General features: G+C 37.1%; 1 protein-coding gene across 1 annotated transcript in view; it reads right to left on the bottom strand.

Moving 5' to 3' along the window:
* The window catches only part of LOC139994172 (uncharacterized), a 243,828-nt gene that overhangs the window by 10,909 nt on the left and 215,008 nt on the right, over positions 1 to 17,911 (bottom strand). The window lies entirely within an intron of this gene.

Consider the following 17,911-nt stretch of genomic DNA (forward strand, 5'->3'; position numbering starts at 1 on the left):
GAAACACACGTAGACTCAAATCAAACGAAACTCCGATACGTTCTTACTTTTACCTAAGTGTATCGTAATTTTTCAATAAAACATTGACACGTCATCCTTTTCTGATTTTTACCATTTCGCGTGATTTTTCTACCGCGTTTTGTCTTCTTTCTCGAACGATGAAAACCGCGTATGCTATAAGTAACAGAACACGCGAATTGAACGAAAATCCAATACGTTGTTACATCGATGGAAACTTTCTAACCAAAGCCACATTTGCGCACCATCTTTTTCTTATTTTTATCATTTTGTGCGTAAAAGACACGAAACAGCGTGTGCAATACGTACTGTGTTCCTTTGGGAAAACAATTTCGAACGCATGGAAATCCTGTCTGCATTTCCGCGCGTCTCTGTTGCCTCTGTTCGCCGAATTCCTGTAAGCGAAAGTTGACCGCGTAATTTCATTTCGCGCCATTGAGGTTCGATCCTCGCTTGAATCCGCGCGATTTGAGACGCATAACCAACGGGATCGATGATAACGTGACCAGAGGTCGATCACGAAATCGAAATCACCGAGAGATTCGAGCCGAAGTGGTTAAACGGATCGTGACAATGACGTCGGCTCACTTCCGTGTAAATCAGCGCTTGCTGCTGCTGAATATTGCAACCTTCTGCCTGAATAATACAATAATTTATCGAGAGCACTGTTACACGAGCAGGTGAAAAGTACGTGGCAGCCGGTACAAAAGTCACTTTCGTGTAACCGATACCTGCGATAAATTGAATGATCATCCGGACCATGTCTAGCCTCTTTTTTACCTTCCACTTCTTCTTCTTTGCTCTTAAAATCGTTTTACACTCGATCGTGTCTTTTTGTATCGTTAAGAAATTTTTAAGGAATCCTTGCCAATGTATATCACTTTTTAAGTACAACGGAATTTGTTGGGAATTCTCGACTAAAGAGCAACCGGTCAGGTCAAACCGATCGGTCGATATCGCGTACCTCGAACGAATTAGCGCTCAAGGTGCAGAAGGTTTAATAGATCCAGCGTTAGAGTGATCTAGCACTGTATTTCCACTTGTTGTATAAAAGTAACGTTGATGTTACGAACACGGCGGTGGTAAGATCTTGTTGAGAGTGAAGCGTTTCACCCGCATGGTACGTCTGATGACGAACCGTCCTCCTGCGTTGCCGATTCTCCCTGCCAGTCATTGGGTTTCATCCGTTCATCGTGCCTTCCCGGCTCGGGATTTTTACCTGACCTCGGAGTCATTAGGTTTGCAGCTCGGGGAAGACATGTAATTCGGAGTTTCCTAAAGAAGGGAATGGGCCCGTCTGTGCCATAAACTGACGGACACTCGAAATTCCGAGCAGGATTAAACGTACGAACATTATTTGAGGTACCAAGTTGTGTTCATAATTTTCGTACAATTCGTTGAATTTGTCGAATACTTAACATCGTCATATATTGCACGTTATACTTTTAAGTCAATTCTATCGTTAATGTCGTGTATCATTTTTATCATTAATCGAATCAAATTATTTATTGCTCGCTCAAGAGATAAACATCTTGGTGAAAAAATCCAATCAACGGACGAGCTTCGAAAGAAAAATCATATTGCGATCTAAAAGCTCGAAGACGGGATTCTCGAAAAAACAAATTACCGTTTTATCGATGAAATTTCTTATTCGCATGCACGAATATTCTTTTACGCGCTTACGAAGCAGCGATTCCAATTCTTTATAAAGGAAAAATAATGGTAATCCGTTTGTCTGGTTGAACTTTTTCGCTCCCTGTTTCTTCCACCGCTATGCCGTCGTGCTCCCCTCATTTATCGTTTCGTATCCATATGATATCTTGTTTACCTCTCCACTATCCTGCAGGCTTTTTCTCGGCGATGGCCCAGTCTCCCACCGGAATCGTCATCCATTTCTATTTCTCGAAGAGCGTACCTCTGTTGCCCGTTGGAATTCGTAAAAAGAAGCATTTGCGAATTAATGGTAAACACTCGGTAGTTCGGTTTCCATCGTGAGAAAACGTTCTCCCGGCAAACTGGACTAGGGAAACAGCTTCGGAAGGCGATCATTCGCAGCGTTTTCTCACGATTTGTTCGCCTTAGATCAATTAGAGCGTCGAATTTTCCAGCTACTCGCAGTTAACCGAGAAGAATTACAGAGCTATTATAATAAATAATACGTTCGTTTTAATAGAATTATTTCGATCGTTCGTTCGATGTCGTAGATTTTCTGCATTTCGAGAAAAGAAAAATTCCGAAGAACTGGATTCTTCGTCTTCTTGTACCCTCTTTACTTATTCTTTCCTTGTTCTATTCATTTATATATTCATATTGTTATCGTTACCATGTTTTGTACATTTCGAGTATTTAAGAGAATTTCATTCACTTGTGGAATATTTAGAGGATGGAATTGATTGTTGAAAAATGTAAAACTTGTATGACGTTGTTTTCGACTTCTGCGAAGTATCCGTATCTCATTTATAATGTAAAATGTTTTACATTTTCGAGCAGAGTTTTATTCATTGGAATCTTTATAGGATGGAATGGAAAATTTAAAACGTGTAAGACATTCCTGTTAGATTTTTCTGAAATTCTATCTCACTGTTACGATAAAATGTAATAGTTCGTTACGTATTGTAAAATTTCAAATATATTTCGAAATAATTGAACCTTTCTATTTAATGGTAAAACGTCGAGAAAAGCAAAATGTGAAATTATTTAGTGGCTTTTATATCGAAAGACTAAACACATACGATACTTTGGAATTTTTTTTAAATATAATGCCACTATAATTGGGTCTAAATTGGAACTGAAAGCGTTCCACGGAAGCCAGGGCTTGCTTTAAAGGGGCATAAAGCTTTCATTGTGCGCACTGTCGCTCCTACGGCCTCTACAATTCATCAAAGTCGAACGGATCTATTTTAAATTAAAAATCAGAAGCATATCGAGAATTACGTTTTCGTTTAACCGCGTATATTTTCTCATTATTGTTTCAGTAAATGATTTAACTTCTTATTATTCCGAATTAAATTTCGTCTCGTCGTATAATTTGTTACGCGTTACTTTTTATGCCATTTTTATACCGATCAATTTTTAAAGCACGTCATACAAGTTTAACGACTATATTACTTTTCTAGTTCTATTAGAAACTGTCGAGCAATAACTATGTCGCTATTACTATTTCGTGTTTGCTGGAACATTTGGTACAATATTTGTTTGGTATAATATTCGTTGATCGTTAGAACGATGGGTAGAAATTTTTCGCATCGTCTCACTCGACAACTGCTAAACTCTATAACGAAACTACGTACAGAAGGAATTTCGGTAATCGAAATGAACGCCAGTCATGAATGTAATAGAATTTGTTTGATGGAATTTTCATTGGTTTGGGCACAATTTCCTGTCTTCTTATTGAAACGTGACAAACACATAGAACCGAAGAAATATTTTTACAAAAGTTACGGATTGACGTTATAACCGAGCAGAAATCTTTAAAAACGAACAATACAAGCGTTGTTAAATAAGAATATCGAATGAAAATATAATGCGGACGAATAACGTTCGCTTTTCCTTAATAAGATAATTTGCGATTAATTTCGTTTTAATTAAAAATTTGTTAAAATTCGCATTTCATATGTCTATGCGTGAAATTCGGCTCTCTCGGAGCTTTAAATATTAATTAAGTGAAATTTCAACAGCGAAACTTACTTAATCGAATTTTCATTTTAACTGGAATTTTGTTCGTTTATTATCTTCCACGGCGTAAGCTGTATTTTCTCTTCTATGTCTATTCGGTAGATCGGTGAAAAACGGCGATTGTTTAACGCGGAAAACGATTTCCTATTTCCTTGCGGATGATCCTTGGATAAATAGACACGCGTTATAGAAAAATAGATTTCTGACAGCAGGGACCTCCTTCGATTTTGTGTACCGCGTTGAATATGCGAAAAACACGAATTAAACGATTCACGGATCGTCGAAGGTGTATACACCGAAAACTAAATATCTCTGTTCCACCAAACAATTCAGCGCCGTAGAAAGTTCAATGTCGAAAAATTGCGAGTTGTCTGAATTATTACTTCGATATGAAACAAAGTGAGATTTGTTAATAAGTGAATCGCGATTTTCTTTTATGCGAAACAAGCATTTTTTATATCGTATGATATTGAAAATTAGTTTTTTGTTAGAGACAGATTAAATCTGCGCCGATTTTTATAGAAATTTCACGAACTTGACAAACACTCTCGTACGATCGCGAGTTTCGTAGCGATCGAAATATCGCAAGATACGAACGAACAATCGATCGACCGTTAAATTGATTCCACTCGACGACGTATAATGTAACACGATCATCGCGTAACGTGCGATAAATACGATCGATTTTCCAGGTACATTATCGATGGAAGAATCGAATGTTTCATCGGCTCTCAAGCAAGCTCGCAGAGTAGAAATTAAAAATAAAACATCTGAAAATCAGAAGAAATAACAGAATGGAATCTTTCGACGATAATGTCGTTAATTACGAAATTAGTAAAATTTTCGATCACGTCGCTTTTCCCCTCCAACAGGAAATGTTGCATTATTAATTGTTAAGATTTGTTTTCTGCGATATTCGGTTTGCCATTGTTGATACGTCGAAATATCGCTTGAAACTGGATGAAAAGTTCGATTCTTGCGCCGAATCATACGTTGCAAATTTGTACGAAAGGAGGATGAATAAATCCTGCTTTCAAAATCATGGAAACATTCCTAATGGATCTTTAATCTTCGTTCGATCGAACGAGTATTAACGATGAAATTTTCACGGCCGCGTCCTGCGCGATATGCAAATAACGGCAACGCCATTCGCGAGTGAGTAAGAACATTTTCGTGTGCATGCGTGTGTACGGTCTTTGTATGTGTGCGTCCCCGCGTATGTATCTTCGAGTACGAGTACACGAGCTATTCGGAACGCATTTGATAAGAAACGAAAAAGGAGAAAAAGAAAAAAAAAAAGAAACAGATCGTAAGTAAGATAAAGTAACGTAAGAGAAAAAAAAAAGTATTACGAAGTTAGAGAAAGTAAGTCACACGGGATTTATCCCGATCGCAGATTGAAAAATCGTACGCAGAAGAGGAAAAGTCGCCGTTATACCATTAGATACGCACAGCGAAGCTTGATATTTGATAAGTCGATAGATGCTTGTGAATTTTTATAATTTAGAATTTTTATCGAATGTTAACTCTATACACTTTAGCTACTAACGAGTGCTTATAAATCGAACTTAAATCTGCGAAGAGATCGATGCAACCCAATAAGATGCAGAGATCTTGGTGCCATCGATTATATGTAATTATGATCGATCGTAAAAGATCAATCTGCTTGCATTTGTATCGTGCAAATTTTCATTTTGGTCCCATTTGAAGCTATTTGTTAAGTATCAAAGCTTCGAGCCATTTATTGCATTAATAATTGAATAATTGCATCGAAGATAAATAAGGTATAAAAAGCAAACCAGTGATACTCGATCGATGCAATTTTTGTACGCGTGTTTCAGACGTACGTGGTATAAAGAATAAACCGAAAAAGCTATAGAACCTCTTTTTTTTGTATGTAAAATAAAACGACGACTTTTCCCAATATAATTACACAAAGTGTCTATTTCGATCTTCGATCGGGATTCCGTTTGTCAGAGTGCATGTGTGTAAAAATCGAAGAAGATTCGTGTAAAGTCTTCGGCTCGATATACTTGCTCATCGCTAATCACGTCTCATCATTCATAGTAATATATCCACGATACGGTAACGATAAAGTAAATAAGAAGACATGTCTATAAGCATCTGTAAGCTATTGGTACTATTAATGGTCGTTAACGCGGTTAGGGTGGCGCAGACACGTTGTAGGGAAATTCCATTTTCGTGGGACCGGAGAACGGACGAAAGCGGAAAAGGAAACGATAGAAAATTAATTTAACGTCGATATTCGCTGTTCACTATTTGTAAGATTCGACAAGGTAAATACAATAAAATTCATAGTACCTAATCGATCCTGTACTTTATTTGAATTCACCCTAATCCGTCAGGTCGATCCACAAGTAACGCGATTTTTCGAAACTTGAATTTAACGATCATTTGATAATTAATAATAATTTGTCATGACAGAGACGCGATAAATAAATGGGACACAGGAAATGTAGCTGGCAGATGGCAAACGATTATAGAAGACGAGAGAAAATACGTGTTGTTAATTAATTGCTGACAAATAGATTTTATCTTCGGTTGATATACATACTGAAAACATTCACATTGTTTATGAGATTGCCCGATAAAAACCTATTTGAATCGTTGAATAATTACGCAACGATATAATCTACAAGCGAAGCGATATTTATCAAGAGCTCTGTCAAATTTTTTGCATAAAGAATTACTTTGGAAAATTATTGAAAAAGCAGTCGCGTTATTTATGGCATCGCCCAATAAAAATCTCTTCTGATTGCTGTAAAATTTAAACGGGGACGAGATAATCCCCGAAAGGAACGATATATATTAAGAGTTCGTTTCCACATTCCTTATGCAGAGAATTATTCTGGCAAATTACCTACAAACTTTTGATAATTAAAGCACCGGTTTCCAAATATCGCACGCAACCAAGGTTTCACGCGATATTTATATTTCGCGTTCCAAAGTGCAATTATCAAACATTGGAAATTTTATTCGTTGCGAAGAGGTTGGTTCTTCAAATAATTATGATGGAACGTGCTCATCACGGTGTGCTATTGAAGCAGTCGCGAGATATTAATTTAACGCGTGACCCGATGCTTCATTTCTAATATTTCTATCAGCTCACGTACGCTTTAAACCCATTTTCTTTCTCCGTCATCGTGCCGGCGTAATTTGTCCGATCGAAGAGCCGGGAAACTCGATAGGCTCGCACGTTCGCGAGATCCTCTCCGCCGTAAGCCTATGTCCTGGTCCACTTGACACGAAATTTCACGATACTACACGCTTAACGGTGAATTTATTCTGAAGCAGGTCTTCGTCACAGCAGCATCCACGGTCTCGAGAAGAAGAAGAAAGGAATCAGGTCAGCACTCTAATAAATCGGTATACGCACGCGCGGTCGCGAGAGTTTTCTCATTTCCATAACTTAGCATGCGGCGCGGTTACATAGCCGAGACCTCGAGGAGGTCTTTCAGGCCTCGCCGCTGTCGCATTCATATTCGACCGGTGGAAACGCAGTTAATTTTTCAGAGTCATCGTCCCGGCTAAGGAAATTACACGATCAAAAAGCAGGGAATGCGTCTTAATTAAACGCGCTGTCTCGAAAATGCCATCTCTCGCCATCCACCAAGACAATGCACGATGCAGAAATAAAAGCGTAACAAGTGAACGTACACTCGGATAGAACGAAATATAAGAGCAGAAGTTTGCGCTCTTCGTCACTTCCAATACGTGAACGAAAATTGTCCTCTATAATGTTATTTGATACTTTGACTGCCACGTTGAAGCGCTTGAACTTCTTACGATTGTAAAAATTGAATGAAAATTGACGATTAGGGCATTTCGAATATAAATAGAAGATACTTTGAAACAAAAAGTGCCCCATTGAACGATTAAACATTTTTATTAGAACATCGGTAAAAAAAAAAAAAAAATGAGGACAAATCTTGCATCTAACGGTGCACTGTGTTTGCATCCATACCTTTGAGGGATAGTCTACGAATATTATTATAAATACACCTTAGAAAATAATCGTAAATGCTGCTTTGTAATCGTATAATTGAAGTTAGAAGTGTGCACATACCTTACTGTTATATATAGAATGAGCAAATACCGTTTACTAATATCTTCTACACGTTTCAACAAATTATTCTGGACGTTTTGCTTTGCGACGAAATAACAAATGCGAATGATTTGTTGAAATAAACGAAGCCTTGTTATAATACGTCGCAATCATCCGTTACCAAGGCGCCACGATGGTCACCTGTGACTACCAGTAAGATAAACGGTCCATCGGGGAAGAACGGTGTCTCACATCGTCGATTTATTATTATTTTGCCATTATATGCTTCGAATAATAAAAATACTCCCGTGGCGTCCTCAGCGAAACGTGTGATTTCGGCGTGGCAGTCAAAGTGTTAAGCTGTTAAAATTTGAATTTGATCAATAAATTCTTGAAACGCTTTGGTATCGTTTAAGATGTCTGAATTACGATGAAATTGTAACGATACGATTGTAACTACACGATACAAATGGGATCATGGAGATTGTACAGCTCAAAATACAGACGAAAATCAAAGATAATAAAATTAGAAATTGAAGGCTTCGTTTTTTTTTTTTAGAAAATTCTGTTTGAAAAACGTGAGTGTGTTTAATACGTTTCTGCTTAAGGCGGAAACACAAATGCTTGATAAATAATACGGTATAGTGTTGGAATACAACGATATTGCACGCATAGGCACAATACTCTTACACAGACACCCACACAGGAATTTGAACAGGACACTTACACAGGTCATACTCATTACCGTATAGAGAGTGGGGCTCAAAATATTTAAGGGATCATGGGTCATTACCTACGTCTAGTCTGAGCTTATATACATCAGGTTCTGTAGTTCTGTTTAATAAACATCACTGAATATTATTTCAACACAAACATTGTGTCTTCCACAGATTATTAATCTTAACTTTAAGATTAAATTCTAACATATAGGCTTTTTTTAAATTTTAGAGTATTAATATTAGCGTATAATGTATAGTCATATTTAATATAATCAGCATTAATTAAGCAATTGAGTTTACAGTTTGCGCAAATATAATTAAACGTATACCAACAAAGTGGAAATTATCTTTCATGAATATTGCATAAATTGCATTGGATATTGACGAACAAACACGTCTCTATGTTGCCTAATTAACCGCTATGAATGTGTAGCTCTTTGTGTATCGCTAACGTCACGACATCGCAATCTTTCATAATAATTCAATAATTCTACTCAATCAATAATTCATACTTCCATAATTCAACTTCTTCGAATTAATTCTATTCACTTTACATACAGCTCAAACAACGATAAAGCAAGTATTATATTACATATACGATAATCTTACAAAATATATATAGTGTTGCAACAAACGATTTCTCCTAATATTCAATTACGATTTTAAATATCACAGATGCGATAAATGGGAAATCTGCATTTGTACAATTCCTAGCCCTATAATTTTTATTTCAGTCAGATTCGTGTGCCATTTCTCTGCTCTTTGCGGTGGAATAGAAGCAAAAAAGGGAATAGCCTTCCGTCATAATTTCGCATCATGATGGCACGATGCTACTATGTCGTGGTTGGAATCTCTGGACGCATGCCGGTGGTCGGCCATGTATCATCGTGACACAACTTCGCTGCCTGAATTTACAAAAAAAAAAAAAAAAAAAAGACAGGGGTTGGATGACTAGGGTGCGTTCGTTCCCACAGACATCTAATTCTTCAGCCGCCCTATTTCCTTAAAAAATGTAACGACTTGTCGACGTTCTATTGAAATTATTATTTTACCCATAACAATAAAATTCATTATAAAAATACGAAAATATCATGTCCACAAATGCATTATTATTCGAATAAATTCTTCCAAACACGAAGAAAAATCTTCTCCATAGGAATAAAATTTCACCCTTTCCCTTTTAATTGACAATAAAATTACACTGGATTGCGTTACAACGTTTCGCCTTTCCTAAGATTAATTTTCCCGTATTCCGATGCTAATTCGCGTTGGTTAGTTTATATTCATACGCGTGCGAGGCGCAGATATTTTTGCATATTAAACGAATCACTTCATATTTCTGCTCCCTGTAAAGCACGTACATAAAAATCCAAATTGGTAAATCTGTTATTCCTATTAGGATAAATTTCAGAGTCGTTTATTACGAGGGAACGTTTAACGCGGAACAGATTCGGCTAGTTTTTCGCTAAATTAGAAAATTACATCTCACGGAGATTTAATTAAATTCAGCGAATCCGTGGCACTGACCGTAGGACGACGAGAAGTTATTGCGCGAGAGCGTAATCGCAGAAACTAGCCGACCAGACGAAAATAAATGCGTTTTGGCCAGACTGCCACGTGATTACGCGACCATAGTATTCGTTACAACGAAGAGTGACTTCCGTTTGAACATCCGCGTGTTTACGTCCAAGAAAAACGAAGATTTCTATGCTTCTCAGGTTCATGATCGAAAAGCGAAACACCCGGTATTTTCGGTATTTTCATATTTTTCGCGTCTTCTTATTTACGATGATATCGAAGCTGCGTTAATTTATTTGCAAAATGATAGTATTTACTCTTGGATTACAGCATTGAAATTTAGTTGCAGCTTCTCGAATTATTTTAAAATGAAATTTTCTCTTTTATAATCCTGCTTGTCGGTATCCTGAGTACGAGTAAAATAAACAAGCGAAGAATAAATTAATTATTATTTAAGTTCATTCTTCTACAAATTGCATTCGACGAAGCTAAAATTGTTTCTGATTTTACAAAAATATCAATGGTGGAATTTTAAATTGTTTTCTCGATGTAACGTTAAATTCCACAATTGTAAGTGGTATAGGTCGACCATTTATTCTCTCGGTATAGTTTCTCTCCTCTGTTCCGTTAATGGTTGCGAACCATAAAGGTTGTGAACTAAATAGCGAGTAGCTTTTTTCATTTTCTCAGTAATAATAGCGTAACAAAAGAAGCTTTTCGAACTTTACTTGGCGATCGTAAAATAAATGAACGTGATTTTAACATTCGAAAATTAGAAATACATCAAGATGTATATAATTCGAGGAGCTGGTTATGTATATATTGAGAGAATATTCTACTAAATATTTTACTTACTAAATATAGTACTTTCATCGCGATTAATTATCGTAGAAATTCATCCTGTTCCATAAAATCCGACCAATTTCGACCCCATTGTTAAGATCGATGAATAAGATCAGGATTTCTATAATCGTGTTCAAACATATTCAGATTCGCTGATAACGTAACAAAGGTAGTAAATAAAAGGCTTTCGTGAAAAGCGATTACCATTAACAAAGAGCGAATACCGGTGAATCTTACGGCGGAAATAATCGAAAATCTAACGAGGTGTAAATCAAAAACGTGCCTTCGCGTTCCATCTCGATACAGAACATCGAAAGAACTCTACGTTTGTGCAATCAAACACGTTTAACTGCCTGAGAAGCTCTGACGAACTAGGAATTTAGAAGATATTTGTAAAATACCGAATATTCAATTATTGTGTTATCTTCGAGCGTATTTCAGGATTTTAAGCATTCTACGTTATGAATCATTTTTTATTCTACTGTTCTATCGTTTCCTGTACTTTTGTTCTACTATTCTACCATTTTATTCGAGTCTGCAGGTATATCCCAGTTTTGGATTATCGGTAAAATATGGACAATTTTTTCGACGGACATCGATAAACTTTCAAAAGATGTTGACGAGCCGAAGGGAACTCTAATTTACAAATAAAGTTTATTGTTCGCTGTTTGGCTTATTTTAAGTGGAATGACAATTATTAATGGCGCATAATATCGCGTAATAGATGGTATAACTCGCGTGGCAGTAATCGATATTGTATAACACAACAATGCGTGACAGTGTGTGGTGGTAATGAATGCCATGTAATACATTGTGTCGACGCCATTGCATAACACATTGCTCTGACAATTAACAATTTGATATTCATATGTATGCGAACACACTCGAGAGAATATCGTTTTCTAAATATTGTTTCGACAGATGACGACATTAATGGAATGGACGATGAAAAATAACTTCTACTATTCCAAGGATGAAACAATATTCTATAGCTATTTAATTAAAATGGAAGTAGAGAATGCAATAGTCAAAGCTACTACATACTCTGGATAAATTAATACCTCTGTCAAACTGAATCCTTCGTTAATATCTCTCCGTACATTAGCGGTATGCTGTAATCAATACACGGTTACGAGCATTACGTAATATTTGTTTATCATAGTAACCGTAATAATAACGTCGAATAGGAAGCCGGTGAATCAGAAATCAGAGAAATTCATCCCCTGCTAGAAAGTTTTACGTCTTCTATATTTGGTCAACATTTTTACGTTCCACGTGGATTACGAATTTTAAATTGTACGCATCTTTTAATAAAATCGTTAATCTACTAGTAGTTTCGTTAAACTATCACGTTAAATTTCATACTAAAACATCATTTATCGAGAATTTTTTCCAATTTCAAAGCGAACGTAACTAATATCTGTCGCAAGACTTTTGAGTTGGCAAAATTTAGTCAAAATTGGAAGACAACCATACAGCAAAGAAATATTGGGAATGCTTCGATCCATAATACACATAAAATCAGATCGATCGCTTAATAGGTAAGGACAAACCTTACAGAACAATTGCCAATTGTAAACATAAAAAATTGAAAAATATTAATAATATTGCAGGATCGCTGGTGACCTTCCTCCATAATTACTATTTACTTATAATAATCGCAGTTTACTTTTTACAATCTACAGAATAGCGAGACGCGATTCGGAATACACGTGTCTTGCATTTAATCGATAACCCAGACATCGATCGAACACCGATCGTTTCCTTGATTTCCCTCTTCGATTTGACGTTGCACGCTCGACCGTCAAATACTGACAACGATATAATCTACGAACGTCTATTGACTGTATTGAAATTACACGCTGAACGGTTCAATTGACAAGAACTACGAATAATATTCAAAGGAGCGTCTTAAAATAAAATCCATCAGCGAACTAGTCGAACGCGCGGTATAAACCAGGATGAAACGTTGAAGACGTAATAGGCTTAAAATTGCAGGATGGTCGGATCATTTATCGAGCGCCAGTCTCGGCTCGATAAGAGACCAAGGAATGTACTTGATAGGGTTTCATCGGAATTCGAAACAGGCCCAGGACTGAAGCGAGAGTAGACGATCTCGCGTTTGCTCGTCTACATGCATATACAGGTAACAGCGTGCACGTAAAGGATGCACGTACAAAGCCGTGTGTACACGTATCGGTAGTCGCTATGTTGCCTGTAGTCTCCTGTGTATGTACTATTACAGTGTATATAATCGGTACGGGTCAACACGTCGACAGAGAACGTCCATTACTTCATCAAACCCCGGTCATCGTCGACGGATCCGTCCACCGCCAATTTGCCAACAATAGCGACACTGGACCGTGTATATAAACGGCTTGACACTTGGACCATCCCAAATGGGACACCTTCCACCGACTATATTGCCTCTGCCAGTTGTACATTCTGCTCTCCTTGCGGCTGACTTCTCCTCTCCTTAACTACTTACGTCGTTACCGATGATTACGCCACTCTTATTAGCTTCTGATCGAGATTTGTATTTATGGAACAACGATTTTCTAGTCATTTGTTTGTCAAAGTGTTCCGATTTATTGGGAAATGCTTGGTTAATTCGACTTTTGACGAAGCGTACTCGGAATGTTTGACAGATTATAGGTTCGATAAAATTATAGGTGTACGATAACTTTGTCAAGACAACACAGGACGAACGTTAGTATCAGGTTGTCGGAAAAGTTGCTTTCGTTTTCTGAGGAAATAATAGACGCACAACGTTTTTTGTTTTATATTATTTCGTCGAATTACGGACATTTCACAGTACGAAGGTGCACCGTTGTAAAAATCGCGTTTGCGAAAGAAAAACACTTTCCTAATACTATGTTAAATCTGATAGAATTGATTTATCAGGTGCATCGCGATTTCGCGTATGTAGAACGCGAACGTTTATACATTTTTGGGAAATTTAAAGATGCAAAAATCTACACAGTTCGTACAATATGGAAGAGCATGTGAAACAAAAGTGGAGATATTTAACGAACGAAACAAATTTCTTTAGTTACGTTCGTAAAAACGTAAAAACGAATACGGACGAGTATCTTCAGCTTTCGTTAATTCCATGAAACTTTATGATCATGCCTGCGTTCTTCAGCCTCGTCATTTGCGTATAACCCAACCTTCTCCTTATCATTTTCCTAAAACTCACTCGTTCGCAAAACAATCTCAAAGTAAATTTCCTCTTGCCAATGTATCTTCCTTCGTCCATCGTCTTCGCTTCAAACGCGGTGTTCGCAGTTCTTTCAATGGTGTTTTCCATTTTCATACCACCGACCAGATGTTTTAGGGCGTAGAAAGTCAGCGGCCGGAAGGTCGGCAATCTTCGGTTAAGTAAACCCACGAGTCGGTTTAATTGCATCGTTTAATCGCGGCAGGTGGGCCGCGGGATTAATTATTTAAAGCCCCTTAGGCTAACGTCGAATTAATGGACACGGCGCCGCAATGCCACCGCGGCATCGATAATTCTGCAGTTCTGTGGCTTCTCCCATTGGTCCTGGGACGCGTGCCGCTCGTACGACATGGGCAACCGGGCTACGTATCTCGGCTGATGCTTAACCATCGCCTTTCTGGCGATCTGTTTGTGCGGTTGCTTCGACCATCGAACAACATCCTCTTCAAGGAAGCTGCTGGCAAAGATCGATCGGCTTTACGTCGTCGTCAAGCTGACTTCTCCCAGTTTCGAATTAACGAAGCAGAAATGTCTCGCTCTGGTCGTTCAACCCGTTCATCGCCATCGTGTCAATGTTCTTTGTTCTAAGACTGTTCGCGTTGTTTGAACGCGTACAGTGGAAATACTTGAACATTCAACGTAGAAAATTTTGATACGCAACGGCGTATTATGCGCGTTATGTAAAACATTTTGAAATTTAAAAGTTACAGGGAAATTTGTTGGAAACACTGTCTTCGGTCCTTTTTCCTAGAGTTTACTGCAATTAATAATTTTTTAATTAGTTTTCTCCACGAGGTTTATTAATCTGATACAGCATAGAAAAAGAACGAAGAAACAAAATTCATTATCATCGCGTAGTGTACAAAAGAAGAACCTGGGGGAATTAATTATTCTCGGATAGTGTACTAATTGAGTTGTTCCCTCGAAAAGTGTTGTTTGAGTTAAAAATATATAATTCATATAATTAAAACTTCTCCAAAGCTTTCGGAACTTGGAGAATAAAAAATTACACTTCTGCCATGAATCAGAAATGGAACATTTCGAAGATTAAAAAGTTTCAAGGAACTTGATTTTTATCCTGGAATTAAACAGTGAAAATCTAATGGACGTTACCTTTTATCCAATTGTTACGTGGCTTTCGGAGTGGACAGGTCGTCAAATTTTTATAACGAAGCCGACGCATGAAACTTTTGATTACAGAGCACGCGAGAATATTTTATTTCACGGTCAGTTCGTAGCGTTTACGAGCAATAACGCGACAATTTTACGGATCAAACCCTTCACGGTAAGAAACATAACTGTACACCTTGATAAAATTATTGTTCTCTTGGTTTATGAGTGCACGAACAAACGATCTTTATTGTCGGAACAAAAGAGGGACCGCGCTTGAGCATTTTTCTTTGAAAGGAAAATAAACGAGCAGGCGATGTTCGGTGCGCCAAGTGGATCGTAAACATTCGATGCATAGGCGACGGTCTGATCGTAGAATTTGAAAAACTAGCGTGAAACTTTCGATTCGATTATTTTATCATTGAATTTCTTTTTTAGCAATAGCATCGCTACACTTCGTTCGTAGATATAATATCGATTATGTTATAGTATGGATTATATTAACGCAAACTATAACTAGATTTATTCAAAATGTTTATATTATTCTAACTACTAAATGTACAAATTATGTAGAACGCATCAAGTCATGCGATATTTGTGCTAGAATAATTTATGAAGGTACCGAAATGTAAATTATTCCAACCACTCATGAAACACAATGACGTATATATCTCTTCTGTAATGAAATTCTCAATGTAGAGTGGACGATGATTTTAACGCAAACGATTACTAGCTGCTGCACGTTCTATGCAAATGGAACGAATGAAATAGAAATAGAACATTAATTTTATCTCAGATTAAAACCCTTTGATAATTTTTCAAAGTAACTAACACTGATATTTCAGATAATTATATTCTGTTGGGTAAAACACGAAAGGAATATCAAAGCGAGTTACAGCCAGCCACGTTTATCAACTTTATGAATCGAAAAATAAGGAACAACGATGATGTTACAAATATTATTTTTTTTTAATTCACGTCAGAATTTAGCATTATTTACGCCATGTTCTTGCGACGAATGAACTTAACTTAAAATAAATCATCTGTTTTTTTAAACTTTTTAATCGTATAGTCAAGTAATGAAATTAAGAAATTGATAAAAGGTGGAAATTGGTCAGTTTGGTTTCTGAGAGGCTCGTTTGAACGACGCAAATGAAACTGATAAAATTCGGATTAAAGTTAAATAAACAAAACTCTGATTACATAAGTATAACTCCGATGCACCAGGAAAATAGTTTCCAATAACGAAACAACATAAACAGTTTCCTTGCGTCATTCAATTAACCCACGTTTTTCAGAAACAAATTAATTACATATTTATTTATCGATTTCGGACTCTGTTCGATACCATCGGATTCTCCCGAACAAGCGTTATAACGAACAAATATAATTATAATCCGAAATTCGACCAAACTTGCAGGAATTGTTTTCCGGCAACTACACCGATACTCATTGAACATTAACATCACAATGAACTACAGTTATTAAATTCCTTTCGAAGTAATTACAACGAGAACTTTCCCCAATGAAAAGCTTAATCGAATCAACACTGGCCGTTCGATGCGTCAAAATTCTACGTTTAAATTCAAAAATACGATTACAATTTTTTCAGCAATATTTTTCATATTATTTGACACGACGGATCAGATCCGCAGACTAAAAAGACAATACCCTTCTTCAGATTGAAGCATTAGATTCAACTGGAATCAAACACACTATAAACTCTTATTAACCAAGTTATAGTACCACGCCAAAATAATTTACTTATAATTCTTGTTGAAGTGATCATCACTTGTAAGAAAACTCTACGTCTGGTCTTTAGTTTTCTCAAGCACCGAAGCCATCGACAGCGTATAGACAGAAGACTGCGTCGAAGGCAAACCATAAACAGTAGATAGGCGACGTTGGCTTCAGGGTTTTCGGTCATAGGGTAACACTGCCAGCGTGGGGATCTGGATCAGCTCAATTATATTTCCACTTACACTTTACACTTCAGTATTTAAAATATATTTTCTACCTTACAATTTATCCACGCGTTCCTTTGTTCACACTGTTAGGAAGATGATACATTTACGCTGTACATGTGAATGTGTGTGTAAGCGTCAGAGGGTGTCCAGGCCTTAGTTGGGACAAAAGACGATTGACAGTCGTCTAGAAGTATCTGGAAGAGTCGGTTGAGAACAAGCGTGCGTGCGAGTGGCTTTGCGAGGTCTTCAGTGAATAAATTATATGTATAACTGTTGTGTGCTCAATAAATGAATTTTTTGTATTTCCGAATCCCTCATATATCTTTACACACACATCTAGTAACCTCAACAGTAATCTTCAACCGTATGATATTGTCGAAGTGGTCACCACTTTTAAGAAAACTCTGCGTCTTTAATTTTCTGAAGCACTGAAGCCATCGACAGCGTATAGACGAAAGACTAGGTCGAAGGCAAACCATAAACAGTTCATAGGCGACGTTGGCTTCAGGGTTTTCGGTAATAGGGTAACACTGCTAGCTTGCGGATCTGGATCAGCTCATATTATATTCCGATCTGTATTTACAGTTACTAGTTAGCGGACTAGGAATGTCCACATTCCACATGGAATGTCAAAAAATCAACTTTCCCGTATCTTCCCGTAGTAGACAATAAATATAAGGAACATTTGAAATGAAAGATACTTGTTTGGTCTGAAGGACCTTAACTATGAAAATGCCAAAATTTACGGTGGGTCCTTATGGCTATTGAGGGTCTG

The sequence above is a fragment of the Bombus fervidus genome, chromosome 14 (assembly GCF_041682495.2).
Source record: "Bombus fervidus isolate BK054 chromosome 14, iyBomFerv1, whole genome shotgun sequence".
NCBI lineage: Eukaryota > Metazoa > Arthropoda > Insecta > Hymenoptera > Apidae > Bombus > Bombus fervidus.